The sequence below is a fragment of the Pseudophryne corroboree genome, unplaced genomic scaffold (genome assembly GCF_028390025.1).
Source record: "Pseudophryne corroboree isolate aPseCor3 unplaced genomic scaffold, aPseCor3.hap2 scaffold_1103, whole genome shotgun sequence".
Lineage (NCBI taxonomy): Eukaryota > Metazoa > Chordata > Amphibia > Anura > Myobatrachidae > Pseudophryne > Pseudophryne corroboree.
In genome coordinates, this window is record NW_026967729.1 from 176,113 (window position 1) to 190,631 (window position 14,519).

At 49.2% G+C, this 14,519-nt stretch overlaps 21 non-coding genes across 21 annotated transcripts; all 21 read left to right on the forward strand.

Annotated features, from left to right (window-relative positions):
* The first annotated feature begins 2,815 nt into the window (after nucleotides 1-2,815).
* Nucleotides 2,816-2,979, forward strand: LOC134989165 (U1 spliceosomal RNA). The gene has a single exon (XR_010194476.1). It is a non-coding gene; the product is annotated as a U1 spliceosomal RNA (small nuclear RNA).
* Nucleotides 2,980-3,131: 152 nt separating this feature from the next.
* LOC134989154 (U1 spliceosomal RNA) lies at nucleotides 3,132-3,294 on the forward strand. The gene has a single exon (XR_010194467.1). It is a non-coding gene; the product is annotated as a U1 spliceosomal RNA (small nuclear RNA).
* A 671-nt stretch (nucleotides 3,295-3,965) lies between these two features.
* On the forward strand, nucleotides 3,966-4,129 carry LOC134989170 (U1 spliceosomal RNA). Its single transcript, XR_010194481.1, has one exon. It is a non-coding gene; the product is annotated as a U1 spliceosomal RNA (small nuclear RNA).
* Nucleotides 4,130-4,281: 152 nt separating this feature from the next.
* LOC134989207 (U1 spliceosomal RNA) lies at nucleotides 4,282-4,444 on the forward strand. Its single transcript, XR_010194517.1, has one exon. It is a non-coding gene; the product is annotated as a U1 spliceosomal RNA (small nuclear RNA).
* A 659-nt stretch (nucleotides 4,445-5,103) lies between these two features.
* LOC134989177 (U1 spliceosomal RNA) lies at nucleotides 5,104-5,267 on the forward strand. The gene has a single exon (XR_010194488.1). It is a non-coding gene; the product is annotated as a U1 spliceosomal RNA (small nuclear RNA).
* A 152-nt stretch (nucleotides 5,268-5,419) lies between these two features.
* On the forward strand, nucleotides 5,420-5,582 carry LOC134989134 (U1 spliceosomal RNA). Its single transcript, XR_010194450.1, has one exon. It is a non-coding gene; the product is annotated as a U1 spliceosomal RNA (small nuclear RNA).
* A 671-nt stretch (nucleotides 5,583-6,253) lies between these two features.
* Nucleotides 6,254-6,417, forward strand: LOC134989172 (U1 spliceosomal RNA). The gene has a single exon (XR_010194484.1). It is a non-coding gene; the product is annotated as a U1 spliceosomal RNA (small nuclear RNA).
* Nucleotides 6,418-6,569: 152 nt separating this feature from the next.
* Nucleotides 6,570-6,732, forward strand: LOC134989209 (U1 spliceosomal RNA). The gene has a single exon (XR_010194518.1). It is a non-coding gene; the product is annotated as a U1 spliceosomal RNA (small nuclear RNA).
* A 659-nt stretch (nucleotides 6,733-7,391) lies between these two features.
* Nucleotides 7,392-7,555, forward strand: LOC134989178 (U1 spliceosomal RNA). Its single transcript, XR_010194489.1, has one exon. It is a non-coding gene; the product is annotated as a U1 spliceosomal RNA (small nuclear RNA).
* A 152-nt stretch (nucleotides 7,556-7,707) lies between these two features.
* Nucleotides 7,708-7,870, forward strand: LOC134989135 (U1 spliceosomal RNA). The gene has a single exon (XR_010194451.1). It is a non-coding gene; the product is annotated as a U1 spliceosomal RNA (small nuclear RNA).
* A 671-nt stretch (nucleotides 7,871-8,541) lies between these two features.
* On the forward strand, nucleotides 8,542-8,705 carry LOC134989173 (U1 spliceosomal RNA). Its single transcript, XR_010194485.1, has one exon. It is a non-coding gene; the product is annotated as a U1 spliceosomal RNA (small nuclear RNA).
* A 152-nt stretch (nucleotides 8,706-8,857) lies between these two features.
* LOC134989210 (U1 spliceosomal RNA) lies at nucleotides 8,858-9,020 on the forward strand. The gene has a single exon (XR_010194519.1). It is a non-coding gene; the product is annotated as a U1 spliceosomal RNA (small nuclear RNA).
* Nucleotides 9,021-9,679: 659 nt separating this feature from the next.
* On the forward strand, nucleotides 9,680-9,843 carry LOC134989179 (U1 spliceosomal RNA). The gene has a single exon (XR_010194490.1). It is a non-coding gene; the product is annotated as a U1 spliceosomal RNA (small nuclear RNA).
* A 152-nt stretch (nucleotides 9,844-9,995) lies between these two features.
* On the forward strand, nucleotides 9,996-10,158 carry LOC134989136 (U1 spliceosomal RNA). Its single transcript, XR_010194452.1, has one exon. It is a non-coding gene; the product is annotated as a U1 spliceosomal RNA (small nuclear RNA).
* Nucleotides 10,159-10,829: 671 nt separating this feature from the next.
* Nucleotides 10,830-10,993, forward strand: LOC134989174 (U1 spliceosomal RNA). Its single transcript, XR_010194486.1, has one exon. It is a non-coding gene; the product is annotated as a U1 spliceosomal RNA (small nuclear RNA).
* Nucleotides 10,994-11,145: 152 nt separating this feature from the next.
* On the forward strand, nucleotides 11,146-11,308 carry LOC134989211 (U1 spliceosomal RNA). The gene has a single exon (XR_010194520.1). It is a non-coding gene; the product is annotated as a U1 spliceosomal RNA (small nuclear RNA).
* Nucleotides 11,309-11,967: 659 nt separating this feature from the next.
* On the forward strand, nucleotides 11,968-12,131 carry LOC134989180 (U1 spliceosomal RNA). Its single transcript, XR_010194491.1, has one exon. It is a non-coding gene; the product is annotated as a U1 spliceosomal RNA (small nuclear RNA).
* Nucleotides 12,132-12,283: 152 nt separating this feature from the next.
* Nucleotides 12,284-12,446, forward strand: LOC134989138 (U1 spliceosomal RNA). Its single transcript, XR_010194454.1, has one exon. It is a non-coding gene; the product is annotated as a U1 spliceosomal RNA (small nuclear RNA).
* Nucleotides 12,447-13,120: 674 nt separating this feature from the next.
* Nucleotides 13,121-13,284, forward strand: LOC134989196 (U1 spliceosomal RNA). Its single transcript, XR_010194506.1, has one exon. It is a non-coding gene; the product is annotated as a U1 spliceosomal RNA (small nuclear RNA).
* A 152-nt stretch (nucleotides 13,285-13,436) lies between these two features.
* On the forward strand, nucleotides 13,437-13,599 carry LOC134989131 (U1 spliceosomal RNA). Its single transcript, XR_010194447.1, has one exon. It is a non-coding gene; the product is annotated as a U1 spliceosomal RNA (small nuclear RNA).
* Nucleotides 13,600-14,254: 655 nt separating this feature from the next.
* LOC134989167 (U1 spliceosomal RNA) lies at nucleotides 14,255-14,418 on the forward strand. The gene has a single exon (XR_010194478.1). It is a non-coding gene; the product is annotated as a U1 spliceosomal RNA (small nuclear RNA).
* Nucleotides 14,419-14,519: the final 101 nt, after the last annotated feature.

A 14,519-nucleotide genomic window follows, 5' to 3' on the forward strand; every position in this document is an offset into this window, starting at 1 on the left:
GCATTAGTTTTCTCTCTCACTAGCTGGATGATACACATTCATTTGCATGTGCTCCACCTCCGACATACCGCCCACCCAACCACCCAGTCACCAGAGCCACCCACAAGCCAACTAGCTCCGTGATTTAATTTGCACAGTGCAGTCATCCAGGCAGCATGTCCTTCTCAATGGAATAATCTCTGGTTCCATGGAATCTTCCGCATTGGAATGCTGCGGAACAAAAAGGATTTAAACATTCAGCTTGCTAGCATTCAATGTACCTGCGGTTTGGTTCTAGCACATGGGTCTTCATCCTGTGGCCCTCCAGCTGCTGTGAAACTACACATCCCAGCATGCCCTGCCACAGTTTTGCTATTAAGGTATGCTAAAACTGAGGCAGGGCATGCTGGGATATGTAGTTCCACAGCAGCTGGAGGGTCGCAGGTTGAAGACCCATGTTCTAGCATGCCTGTTCTATGATGCATGTTCCGTGATGTCACAATCAGCTTGGAATGGGGTGTCTAGCATGCATTTGCTGACAGCCACTTGAGGCAGACACACATCAGGAGATGCAGCATATCGGAGGTCTTCGATGCCTTTCCAGCAAATGCACACCACCAGCTGCTGGTCTGGACACAAAACAATGCCCACAATTGAAGGCTCAAAATGCCCAACTACAGGATTAATGTAAGTAGTGAATTTAGGAATGAATTTAGAAGTAGGAAATTAAGTTAGTTCACAAGTACATTCAAATTCAGATCTAAAGACTAGGTAGGCCTCACGTCCTGGCAGCGCCCAGCATTTAAAAATGCCTTGATTAGAGGTAGGGAATTAAATGTAGATAAGAAGTAGACACAAAATAAGACTCCACAGAGCAATTATCAGGTGTCTTTATCAATTTTTGCATTTAAAAATTCAAGCAATTAGGGAACACAATGTTGCGACAATGTAACCCTATTTGCAAAATAGTACTAAATAAGTTTGTCGATGTAAGACATTTGCAAAGGCGCAAACAATACACGCTGGAAAATGCAACTGAATCTGTTTTTGGAGGTTAGAATAAATGCAGGATCAAGTAGCTCAATGGGCAGGGTGTTTGATTAGAATTCAACAGGTTATAGGTTTGAATCCTGGGTATGATAGTTTGAGGTGTATGTTTGTATATATTAGTCACACATGGCTTACTTGTACAAATGGCATGTCACCAGTTAGTGCTGACTGCTGATATGCCATTTACACAAACATGCCATGTGTGACTGTATATGCATTTAAGGAGGGCACCCCGGCAATACCACAAACCATTGAGTGTCAAGTATACTAGATATATCTTCATATCTCATGTGCTTTCTCTGAGACCAATCTTGTTATGCCCCTTCCCCACAAGGCATGCACCTTTTGTCCATATTGAAAAAATGGGGAGGGAGGGAGGGAGGGGGGGGGGCATATAATTCTCTGTCACAGGGATCCAAAAAGTCTAGTTATGGCTCTGGTATGCATTATGTAATCTGGCAGACCATCTCTCCAACACTGGCTGGTTGGAATAGAAATCCGGTTATCTATGTGAGCAAATGACCATCAACGATTTACTCTCAAACACTAAAAAATGGACAAAAATGGTCCCCTAAACAAATTGGTTAAATTTTGGGTTTAACCAATTTGTGTAATGACCATTTTTGACCACTTTTCTAGTGTTTGGGAGCAAATGGCTAATTGACATTTGCTCCAATACATTACCAGATTTTCATTCCATCCATCCAGACTGGATAGATAGCCTGACAGATAATTGTGTAGTGTACGCCCAGGATAACTGTCAGTCATGCTTTATTTTATGACGGCACATAAATGGGTGGGCAGATCCAGGGCAAGCACTGCCCACTCATGCATAGTTGTCAACTGATGTGAAGTTCCAGGGGGCAATCTCAGTTATAAAGAGAAGTATCTGGAAATTGTCCCTAGTTAAAAAAAAAAATTTGATCACCTCCATTTATTTAGTATGATATCCCAGGTGATAGGATGCCAGCAGTCAGAACAACATACTTTATTAAATAACACATCTCAAACTACCATACCCAGGATTCAAACCTATAACCTGTTGAATTCTAATCAAACACCCTACCTATTGAGCTATTTGATCCTGCATAAAAATTGTGAACATTATATGAAGCTATTGGTACTTTGCAAAAAAAAAAGAATCAGCATTACAACGCAGCAGATCCATGCAGTTTGCAGCCACACACTACATGTATCTGCTCAGCCACAATGCTGATTATTTCTTCACAAAGTGCAAGGTGAGCTCCAAACAGAATTCTCTAGCTTAGAATTATACCTTTCTTTGCCAAACCTAGAAGTCGGGCCCCCCACCCTGGGATCCCCCAGAGGGAGGCCTGCACCGTCATGCGGCAGGCTTGTCCGTTTTGGAAGCAGGCTGATGGGCAGCCCAGGATTGCTTCAGTCTGGGCTTGGCAGGTCTGGAAACATGAGCTTGCTTTGGGTATGCCTGACCTTGGGTACGCTTTACCTGGAAGATGAAAGGGCCAAGAAAAGTACTTTTAGCCTTCTGCGTGGTAGGAGTCATACTAGGTAGGCAAGCTGTTTTAGCAGTAGCCAGATCAGCTACAATCTTATTGAGGTCTTCTCCAAAAGGAGATTCAACTGAGGCAGCACAAGGGAACTCTCATCTGGGGACAACAACTGCAGGGAGAACACATATTTTCAGATGAACATGGTAGGGCAGAAGGCTGCCTAATACTGAAGCACCCCCAAACAACAAATCAAATGCAACTTACTTGACAGAGATGTGCCTGAGCAACGGCCCTCCCCAGCCCTATCCCAAATCATACTTATTTTGCATAGGAGATACCATGGTCATGAAGATTGTTCTCCCAGGGTTAGGTTCATTCATTGCATTCTGGGTATGCTGACCCCTGTGATTTCCCCAAATGTGGGAAACTCGACTGCATTATTTGTGGTAGTGGGGGACTGTGTTTGTGCTTTCCTCTGGTCAGCTCTGGTAAAAGTCATATTTCTTTGTCTCAGATCTTCCTCTAGCCTTGTTCTTCTTTCGAGAGTTCCCTTGTGCTGCCTCAGTTGGATCTCCTTCACTTGACAGGGGGGTGCCCGAGCAGCGACCCTCCCAAGCTCTAGCCCAACTCCTACTTACCAGCCAGGTGAGATACTATGATCATGAAGTTGCTTCTCCCAGGGCAAGGCTCACCCATTGCACTCTGGGTGTGCTGCCCCTGCGATTTCCCCAAATGTGGGAAACTTGACTGCATAATTTGAGTGTTCCCTGGTCGGCTCTCATGTAATTCAGATCTCTTTGTCTCAGGTCTCTCTCCAGCCTAGTTTGCTGTCTGTTTCCACTTCTCTTTTCTTGAGCCGCTCCCTTCTATGCCCTTGCGCACTATCCTTACTTCTCCCGTCTGCTTACTTTGTGCCTTCCAATGCACAATGCAAACTACAGGTAGTGCTGCAGGGCCCACACCCTTTTACTTGCCGTACAGAGCAGCTCTGGAGCTGTTACAGAGCCCAGCTACTGCAAGAAATCAGCTTGAATGCTTCAGGGGCTGAGGCATAGCCAACATGAGCCCCACACCGAAGGAGGGTGGAGGTGTTTAATGCGAACTAGGGGTCATCCAAGCGCCGCAAAAGGCCGCCATGCCCTGCACGCCCCTTTTCTCTTTTCACATGCAGACGAGGGTTGAAGCCAACTTTGACCCACTGCTTGGATGACATCACCATATGCAAATCCATCTGCTGCAGGCCTTCCCCCAGGAATGCTTGCACTAGTTGTTGCATTTGGTTTGTTGTTTGGGGGTGCTTCAGTTTTAGGCAGCCTTCTGCCCTCCCATGTTCATCTGAAAATATGTGTTCTCCCTGCAGTTGTTGTCCCCAGATGAGAGTTCCCTTGTGCTGCCTCAGTTGAATCTCCTTTACTTGACAGAGATGTGCCTGAGCAGCGGCCCTCCCCAGCCCTATCCCAAATCATACTTATTTTGCATAGGCGATACCATGGTCATGAAGATTGTTTTCCCAGGGTGAGGTTCATTCATTGCATTCTGGGTATGCTGACCCCTGTGATTTCCCCAAATGTGGGAAACTCGACTGCATTATTTGTGGTAGTGGGGGACTGTGTTTGTGCTTTCCTCTGGTCAGCTCTGGTAAAAGTCAGATTTCTTTGTCTCAGATCTTCCTCTAGCCTTGTTCTTCTTTCGAGAGTTCCCTTGTGCTGCCTCAGTTGGATCTCCTTCACTTGACAGGGGGGTACCCGAGCAGCGACCCTCCCCAGCTCTAGCCCAAATCCTACTTACCTGCCAGGTGAGATACTATGATCATGAAGGTGCTTCTCCCAGGGCAAGGCTCACCCATTGCACTCTGGGTGTGCTGCTCCTGCGATTTCCCCAAATGTGGGAAACTTGACTGCATAATTTGTGTTTCCCCTGGTCGGCTCTCGTATAATTCAGATCTCTTTGTCTCAGGTCTCTCTCCAGCCTAGTTTGCTGTCTGTTTCCACTTCTCTTTTCTTGAGCTGCTCCCTTCTATGCCCTTGCGCACTATCCTGACTTCTCCCGTCTGCTTACTTTGTGCCTTCCAAACTACAGGTAGTGCTGCAGGGCCCACACCCTTTTACTTGCCGTACAGAGCAGCTCTGGAGCTGTTACAGTGCCCAGCTGCTGCAAGAAATCAGCTTGTATGCTTCAGGGGCTGTGGCATAGCCAACATGAGCCCCACACCGAAGGAGGGTGGAGGTGTTTAATGCGAACTAGGGGTCATCCAAGCGCCGCAAAAGGCCGCCATGCCCTGCACGCCCCTTTTCTCTTTTCATATGCAGACGAGGGTTGAAGCCAACTTTGACCCACTGCTTGGATGACATCACCATATGCAAATCCATCTGCTGCAGGCCTTCCCCCAGGAATGCTTGCACTAGTTGTTGCATTTGGTTTGTTGTTTGGGGGTGCTTCAGTATTAGGCAGCCTTCTGCCCTCCCATGTTCATCTGAAAATATGTGTTCTCCCTGCAGTTGTTGTCCCCAGATGAGAGTTCCCTTGTGCTGCCTCAGTTGAATCTCCTTTACTTGACAGAGATGTGCCTGAGCAGCGGCCCTCCCCAGCCCTATCCCAAATCATACTTATTTTGCATAGGAGATACCATGGTCATGAAGATTGTTCTCCCAGGGTGAGGTTCATTCATTGCATTCTGGGTATGCTGACCCCTGTGATTTCCCCAAATGTGGGAAACTCGACTGCATTATTTGTTGTAGTGGGGGACTGTGTTTGTGTTTTCCTCTGGTCAGCTCTGGTAAAAGTCAGATTTCTTTGTCTCAGATCTTCCTCTAGCCTTGTTCTTCTTTCGAGAGTTCCCTTGTGCTGCCTCAGTTGGATCTCCTTCACTTGACAGGGGGGTGCCCGAGCAGCGACCCTCCCCAGCTCTAGCCCAACTCCTACTTACCTGCCAGGTGAGATACTATGATCATGAAGGTGCTTCTCCCAGGGCAAGGCTCACCCATTGCACTCTGGGTGTGCTGCCCCTGCGATTTCCCCAAATGTGGGAAACTTGACTGCATAATTTGAGTGTTCCCTGGTCGGCTCTCATGTAATTCAGATCTCTTTGTCTCAGGTCTCTCTCCAGCCTAGTTTGCTGTCTGTTTCCACTTCTCTTTTCTTGAGCCGCTCCCTTCTATGCCCTTGCGCACTATCCTTACTTCTCCCGTCTGCTTACTTTGTGCCTTCCAATGCACAATGCAAACTACAGGTAGTGCTGCAGGGCCCACACCCTTTTACTTGCCGTACAGAGCAGCTCTGGAGCTGTTACAGAGCCCAGCTACTGCAAGAAATCAGCTTGAATGCTTCAGGGGCTGAGGCATAGCCAACATGAGCCCCACACCGAAGGAGGGTGGAGGTGTTTAATGCGAACTAGGGGTCATCCAAGCGCCGCAAAAGGCCGCCATGCCCTGCACGCCCCTTTTCTCTTTTCACATGCAGACGAGGGTTGAAGCCAACTTTGACCCACTGCTTGGATGACATCACCATATGCAAATCCATCTGCTGCAGGCCTTCCCCCAGGAATGCTTGCACTAGTTGTTGCATTTGGTTTGTTGTTTGGGGGTGCTTCAGTTTTAGGCAGCCTTCTGCCCTCCCATGTTCATCTGAAAATATGTGTTCTCCCTGCAGTTGTTGTCCCCAGATGAGAGTTCCCTTGTGCTGCCTCAGTTGAATCTCCTTTACTTGACAGAGATGTGCCTGAGCAGCGGCCCTCCCCAGCCCTATCCCAAATCATACTTATTTTGCATAGGCGATACCATGGTCATGAAGATTGTTTTCCCAGGGTGAGGTTCATTCATTGCATTCTGGGTATGCTGACCCCTGTGATTTCCCCAAATGTGGGAAACTCGACTGCATTATTTGTGGTAGTGGGGGACTGTGTTTGTGCTTTCCTCTGGTCAGCTCTGGTAAAAGTCAGATTTCTTTGTCTCAGATCTTCCTCTAGCCTTGTTCTTCTTTCGAGAGTTCCCTTGTGCTGCCTCAGTTGGATCTCCTTCACTTGACAGGGGGGTACCCGAGCAGCGACCCTCCCCAGCTCTAGCCCAAATCCTACTTACCTGCCAGGTGAGATACTATGATCATGAAGGTGCTTCTCCCAGGGCAAGGCTCACCCATTGCACTCTGGGTGTGCTGCTCCTGCGATTTCCCCAAATGTGGGAAACTTGACTGCATAATTTGTGTTTCCCCTGGTCGGCTCTCGTATAATTCAGATCTCTTTGTCTCAGGTCTCTCTCCAGCCTAGTTTGCTGTCTGTTTCCACTTCTCTTTTCTTGAGCTGCTCCCTTCTATGCCCTTGCGCACTATCCTGACTTCTCCCGTCTGCTTACTTTGTGCCTTCCAAACTACAGGTAGTGCTGCAGGGCCCACACCCTTTTACTTGCCGTACAGAGCAGCTCTGGAGCTGTTACAGTGCCCAGCTGCTGCAAGAAATCAGCTTGTATGCTTCAGGGGCTGTGGCATAGCCAACATGAGCCCCACACCGAAGGAGGGTGGAGGTGTTTAATGCGAACTAGGGGTCATCCAAGCGCCGCAAAAGGCCGCCATGCCCTGCACGCCCCTTTTCTCTTTTCATATGCAGACGAGGGTTGAAGCCAACTTTGACCCACTGCTTGGATGACATCACCATATGCAAATCCATCTGCTGCAGGCCTTCCCCCAGGAATGCTTGCACTAGTTGTTGCATTTGGTTTGTTGTTTGGGGGTGCTTCAGTATTAGGCAGCCTTCTGCCCTCCCATGTTCATCTGAAAATATGTGTTCTCCCTGCAGTTGTTGTCCCCAGATGAGAGTTCCCTTGTGCTGCCTCAGTTGAATCTCCTTTACTTGACAGAGATGTGCCTGAGCAGCGGCCCTCCCCAGCCCTATCCCAAATCATACTTATTTTGCATAGGAGATACCATGGTCATGAAGATTGTTCTCCCAGGGTGAGGTTCATTCATTGCATTCTGGGTATGCTGACCCCTGTGATTTCCCCAAATGTGGGAAACTCGACTGCATTATTTGTTGTAGTGGGGGACTGTGTTTGTGTTTTCCTCTGGTCAGCTCTGGTAAAAGTCAGATTTCTTTGTCTCAGATCTTCCTCTAGCCTTGTTCTTCTTTCGAGAGTTCCCTTGTGCTGCCTCAGTTGGATCTCCTTCACTTGACAGGGGGGTGCCCGAGCAGCGACCCTCCCCAGCTCTAGCCCAACTCCTACTTACCTGCCAGGTGAGATACTATGATCATGAAGGTGCTTCTCCCAGGGCAAGGCTCACCCATTGCACTCTGGGTGTGCTGCCCCTGCGATTTCCCCAAATGTGGGAAACTTGACTGCATAATTTGAGTGTTCCCTGGTCGGCTCTCATGTAATTCAGATCTCTTTGTCTCAGGTCTCTCTCCAGCCTAGTTTGCTGTCTGTTTCCACTTCTCTTTTCTTGAGCCGCTCCCTTCTATGCCCTTGCGCACTATCCTTACTTCTCCCGTCTGCTTACTTTGTGCCTTCCAATGCACAATGCAAACTACAGGTAGTGCTGCAGGGCCCACACCCTTTTACTTGCCGTACAGAGCAGCTCTGGAGCTGTTACAGAGCCCAGCTACTGCAAGAAATCAGCTTGAATGCTTCAGGGGCTGAGGCATAGCCAACATGAGCCCCACACCGAAGGAGGGTGGAGGTGTTTAATGCGAACTAGGGGTCATCCAACCGCCGCAAAAGGCCGCCATGCCCTGCACGCCCCTTTTCTCTTTTCACATGCAGACGAGGGTTGAAGCCAACTTTGACCCACTGCTTGGATGACATCACCATATGCAAATCCATCTGCTGCAGGCCTTCCCCTAGGAATGCTTGCACTAGTTGTTGCATTTGGTTTGTTGTTTGGGGGTGCTTCAGTATTAGGCAGCCTTCTGCCCTCCCATGTTCATCTGAAAATATGTGTTCTCCCTGCAGTTGTTGTCCCCAGATGAGAGTTCCCTTGTGCTGCCTCAGTTGAATCTCCTTTACTTGACAGAGATGTGCCTGAGCAGCGGCCCTCCCCAGCCCTATCCCAAATCATACTTATTTTGCATAGGCGATACCATGGTCATGAAGATTGTTTTCCCAGGGTGAGGTTCATTCATTGCATTCTGGGTATGCTGACCCCTGTGATTTCCCCAAATGTGGGAAACTCGACTGCATTATTTGTGGTAGTGGGGGACTGTGTTTGTGCTTTCCTCTGGTCAGCTCTGGTAAAAGTCAGATTTCTTTGTCTCAGATCTTCCTCTAGCCTTGTTCTTCTTTCGAGAGTTCCCTTGTGCTGCCTCAGTTGGATCTCCTTCACTTGACAGGGGGGTACCCGAGCAGCGACCCTCCCCAGCTCTAGCCCAAATCCTACTTACCTGCCAGGTGAGATACTATGATCATGAAGGTGCTTCTCCCAGGGCAAGGCTCACCCATTGCACTCTGGGTGTGCTGCTCCTGCGATTTCCCCAAATGTGGGAAACTTGACTGCATAATTTGTGTTTCCCCTGGTCGGCTCTCGTATAATTCAGATCTCTTTGTCTCAGGTCTCTCTCCAGCCTAGTTTGCTGTCTGTTTCCACTTCTCTTTTCTTGAGCTGCTCCCTTCTATGCCCTTGCGCACTATCCTGACTTCTCCCGTCTGCTTACTTTGTGCCTTCCAAACTACAGGTAGTGCTGCAGGGCCCACACCCTTTTACTTGCCGTACAGAGCAGCTCTGGAGCTGTTACAGTGCCCAGCTGCTGCAAGAAATCAGCTTGTATGCTTCAGGGGCTGTGGCATAGCCAACATGAGCCCCACACCGAAGGAGGGTGGAGGTGTTTAATGCGAACTAGGGGTCATCCAAGCGCCGCAAAAGGCCGCCATGCCCTGCACGCCCCTTTTCTCTTTTCATATGCAGACGAGGGTTGAAGCCAACTTTGACCCACTGCTTGGATGACATCACCATATGCAAATCCATCTGCTGCAGGCCTTCCCCCAGGAATGCTTGCACTAGTTGTTGCATTTGGTTTGTTGTTTGGGGGTGCTTCAGTATTAGGCAGCCTTCTGCCCTCCCATGTTCATCTGAAAATATGTGTTCTCCCTGCAGTTGTTGTCCCCAGATGAGAGTTCCCTTGTGCTGCCTCAGTTGAATCTCCTTTACTTGACAGAGATGTGCCTGAGCAGCGGCCCTCCCCAGCCCTATCCCAAATCATACTTATTTTGCATAGGAGATACCATGGTCATGAAGATTGTTCTCCCAGGGTGAGGTTCATTCATTGCATTCTGGGTATGCTGACCCCTGTGATTTCCCCAAATGTGGGAAACTCGACTGCATTATTTGTTGTAGTGGGGGACTGTGTTTGTGTTTTCCTCTGGTCAGCTCTGGTAAAAGTCAGATTTCTTTGTCTCAGATCTTCCTCTAGCCTTGTTCTTCTTTCGAGAGTTCCCTTGTGCTGCCTCAGTTGGATCTCCTTCACTTGACAGGGGGGTGCCCGAGCAGCGACCCTCCCCAGCTCTAGCCCAACTCCTACTTACCTGCCAGGTGAGATACTATGATCATGAAGGTGCTTCTCCCAGGGCAAGGCTCACCCATTGCACTCTGGGTGTGCTGCCCCTGCGATTTCCCCAAATGTGGGAAACTTGACTGCATAATTTGAGTGTTCCCTGGTCGGCTCTCATGTAATTCAGATCTCTTTGTCTCAGGTCTCTCTCCAGCCTAGTTTGCTGTCTGTTTCCACTTCTCTTTTCTTGAGCCGCTCCCTTCTATGCCCTTGCGCACTATCCTTACTTCTCCCGTCTGCTTACTTTGTGCCTTCCAATGCACAATGCAAACTACAGGTAGTGCTGCAGGGCCCACACCCTTTTACTTGCCGTACAGAGCAGCTCTGGAGCTGTTACAGAGCCCAGCTACTGCAAGAAATCAGCTTGAATGCTTCAGGGGCTGAGGCATAGCCAACATGAGCCCCACACCGAAGGAGGGTGGAGGTGTTTAATGCGAACTAGGGGTCATCCAAGCGCCGCAAAAGGCCGCCATGCCCTGCACGCCCCTTTTCTCTTTTCACATGCAGACGAGGGTTGAAGCCAACTTTGACCCACTGCTTGGATGACATCACCATATGCAAATCCATCTGCTGCAGGCCTTCCCCCAGGAATGCTTGCACTAGTTGTTGCATTTGGTTTGTTGTTTGGGGGTGCTTCAGTATTAGGCAGCCTTCTGCCCTCCCATGTTCATCTGAAAATATGTGTTCTCCCTGCAGTTGTTGTCCCCAGATGAGAGTTCCCTTGTGCTGCCTCAGTTGAATCTCCTTTACTTGACAGAGATGTGCCTGAGCAGCGGCCCTCCCCAGCCCTATCCCAAATCATACTTATTTTGCATAGGCGATACCATGGTCATGAAGATTGTTTTCCCAGGGTGAGGTTCATTCATTGCATTCTGGGTATGCTGACCCCTGTGATTTCCCCAAATGTGGGAAACTCGACTGCATTATTTGTGGTAGTGGGGGACTGTGTTTGTGCTTTCCTCTGGTCAGCTCTGGTAAAAGTCAGATTTCTTTGTCTCAGATCTTCCTCTAGCCTTGTTCTTCTTTCGAGAGTTCCCTTGTGCTGCCTCAGTTGGATCTCCTTCACTTGACAGGGGGGTACCCGAGCAGCGACCCTCCCCAGCTCTAGCCCAAATCCTACTTACCTGCCAGGTGAGATACTATGATCATGAAGGTGCTTCTCCCAGGGCAAGGCTCACCCATTGCACTCTGGGTGTGCTGCTCCTGCGATTTCCCCAAATGTGGGAAACTTGACTGCATAATTTGTGTTTCCCCTGGTCGGCTCTCGTATAATTCAGATCTCTTTGTCTCAGGTCTCTCTCCAGCCTAGTTTGCTGTCTGTTTCCACTTCTCTTTTCTTGAGCTGCTCCCTTCTATGCGCTTGCGCACTATCCTGACTTCTCCCGTCTGCTTACTTTGTGCCTTCCAAACTACAGGTAGTGCTGCAGGGCCCACACCCTTTTACTTGCCGTACAGAGCAGCTCTGGAGCTGTTACAGTGCCCAGCTGCTGCAAGAAATCAGCTTGTATGCTTCAGGGGCTGTGGCATAGCCAACATGAGCCCCACACCGAAGGAGGGTGGAGGTGTTTAATGCGAACTAGGGGTCATCCAAGCGCCGCAAAAGGCCGCCATGCCCTGCACGCCCCTTTTCTCTTTTCATATGCAGACGAGGGTTGAAGCCAACTTTGACCCACTGCTTGGATGACATCACCATATGCAAATCCATCTGCTGCAGGCCTTCCCCCAGGAATGCTTGCACTAGTTGTTGCATTTGGTTTGTTGTTTGGGGGTGCTTCAGTATTAGGCAGCCTTCTGCCCTCCCATGTTCATCTGAAAATATGTGTTCTCCCTGCAGTTGTTGTCCCCAGATGAGAGTTCCCTTGTGCTGCCTCAGTTGAATCTCCTTTACTTGACAGAGATGTGCCTGAGCAGCGGCCCTCCCCAGCCCTATCCCAAATCATACTTATTTTGCATAGGAGATACCATGGTCATGAAGATTGTTCTCCCAGGGTGAGGTTCATTCATTGCATTCTGGGTATGCTGACCCCTGTGATTTCCCCAAATGTGGGAAACTCGACTGCATTATTTGTTGTAGTGGGGGACTGTGTTTGTGTTTTCCTCTGGTCAGCTCTGGTAAAAGTCAGATTTCTTTGTCTCAGATCTTCCTCTAGCCTTGTTCTTCTTTCGAGAGTTCCCTTGTGCTGCCTCAGTTGGATCTCCTTCACTTGACAGGGGGGTGCCCGAGCAGCGACCCTCCCCAGCTCTAGCCCAACTCCTACTTACCTGCCAGGTGAGATACTATGATCATGAAGGTGCTTCTCCCAGGGCAAGGCTCACCCATTGCACTCTGGGTGTGCTGCCCCTGCGATTTCCCCAAATGTGGGAAACTTGACTGCAGAATTTGTGTTTCCCCTGGTCGGCTCTCGTATAATTCAGATCTCTTTGTCTCAGGTCTCTCTACAGCCTAGTTTGCTGTCTGTTTCCACTTCTTTTTTCTTGAGCCCCTCCCTTTTATACCCTTGTGCACTATCCTGACTTCTCCTCCTGTCTGCTTACTTTGTGCCTTCCAATGCACAATGCAAACTACAGGTAGTGCTGCAGGGCCCACACCCTTTTACTTGCCTTACAGAGCAGCTCTGGAGCTGTTACAGTGCCAAGCTGCTGCAAGAAATCAGCTTGAATGCTTCAGGGGCTGGGGCATGGCCAACATGAGACCCACACCGAAGGAGGGTGGGGGTGTTTCATGCAAACTAAGTGTCATCCAAGCACCGCAAAAGGCCGCCATGCCCTGCACGCCCCTTTTCTCTTTTCATATGCAGACGAGGGTTGAAGCCAACTTTGACCCACTGCTTGGATGACATGACCATATGCAAATCCATCTGCGGCAGGCCTTCCCCCAGGAATGCTTGCACTAGTTGTTGCATTTGGTTTGTTGTTTGGGGGTGCTTCAGTATTAGGCAGCCTTCTGCCCTCCCATGTTCATCTGAAAATATGTGTTCTCCCTGCAGTTGTTGTCCCCAGATGAGAGTTCCCTTGTGCTGCCTCAGTTGAATCTCCTTTACTTGACAGAGATGTGCCTGAGCAGCGGCCCTCCCCAGCCCTATCCCAAATCATACTTATTTTGCATATGAGATACCATGGTCATGAAGATTATTCTCCCAGGGTGAGGTTCATTCATTGCATTCTGGGTATGCTGACCCCTGTGATTTCCCCAAATGTGGGTAACTCGACTGCATTATTTGTGGTAGTGGGGGACTGTGTTTGTGTTTTCCTCTGGTCAGCTCTGGTAAAAGTCAGATTTCTTTGTTTCAGATCTTCCTCTAGCCTTGTTCTTCTTTCGAGAGTTCCCTTGTGCTGCCTCAGTTGGATCTCCTTCACTTGACAGGGGGGTGCCCGAGCAGCGACCCTCCCCAGCTCAAGCCCAACTCCTACTTACCTGCCAGGTGAGATACTATGATCATGAAGGTGCTTCTTCCAGGGCAAGGCTCACCCATTGCACTCTGGGTGTGCTGCCCCTGCGATTTCCCCAAATGTGGGAAACTTGACTGCATAATTTGTGTTTCCCCTGGTCGGCTCTCGTATAATTCAGATCTCTTTGTCTCAGGTCTCTCTCCAGCCTAGTTTGCTGTCTGTTTCCACTTCTTTTTTCTTGAGCCCCTCCCTTTTATACCCTTGTGCACTATCCTGACTTCTCCTCCTGTCTGCTTACTTTGTGCCTTCCAATGCACAATGCAAACTACACACCCTTTTACTTGCCTTACAGAGCAGCTCTGGAGCTGTTACAGTGCCAAGCTGCTGTAAGAAATCAGCTTGAATGCTTCAGGGGCTGGGGCATTGTCAACATGAGCCCCACACCGAAGGAGGGTGGGGGTGTTTAATGCGAACTAAGGGTCATCCAAGCGCCGCAAAAGGCCGCCATGCCCTGCATACCCCTTTTCTCTTTTCATATGCAGATGAGGGATCCAGCCAACTTTGGCCCACTGCTTGGATGACATCACCGTATGCAAATCCGTCTTCTGCAGAACTTCCCCCAGGAATGCTTGTACTAGTTGTTGCATTTGGTTTGTTGTTTGGGGGTGCTTCAGTATTAGGCAGCCTTCTGCCCTCCCATGTTCATCTGAAAATATGTGTTCTCCCTGCAGTTGTTGTCCCCAGATGAGAGTTCCCTTGTGCTGCCTCAGTTGAATCTCCTTTACTTGACAGAGATGTGCCTGAGCAGCGGCCCTCCCCAGCCCTATCCCAAATCATACTTATTTTGCATAGGCGATACCATGGTCATGAAGATTGTTCTCCCAGGGTGAGGTTCATTCATTGCATTCTGGGTATGCTGACCCCTGTGATTTCCCCAAATGTGGGAAACTCGACTGCATTATTTGTGGTAGTGGGGGACTGTGTTTGTGCTTTCCTCTGGTCAGCTCTGGTAAAAGTCAGATTTCTTTGTCTCAGATCTTCCTCTAGCCTTGTTCTTCTTTCGAGAGTTCCCTTGTGCTGCCTCAGTTGGATCTCCTTCA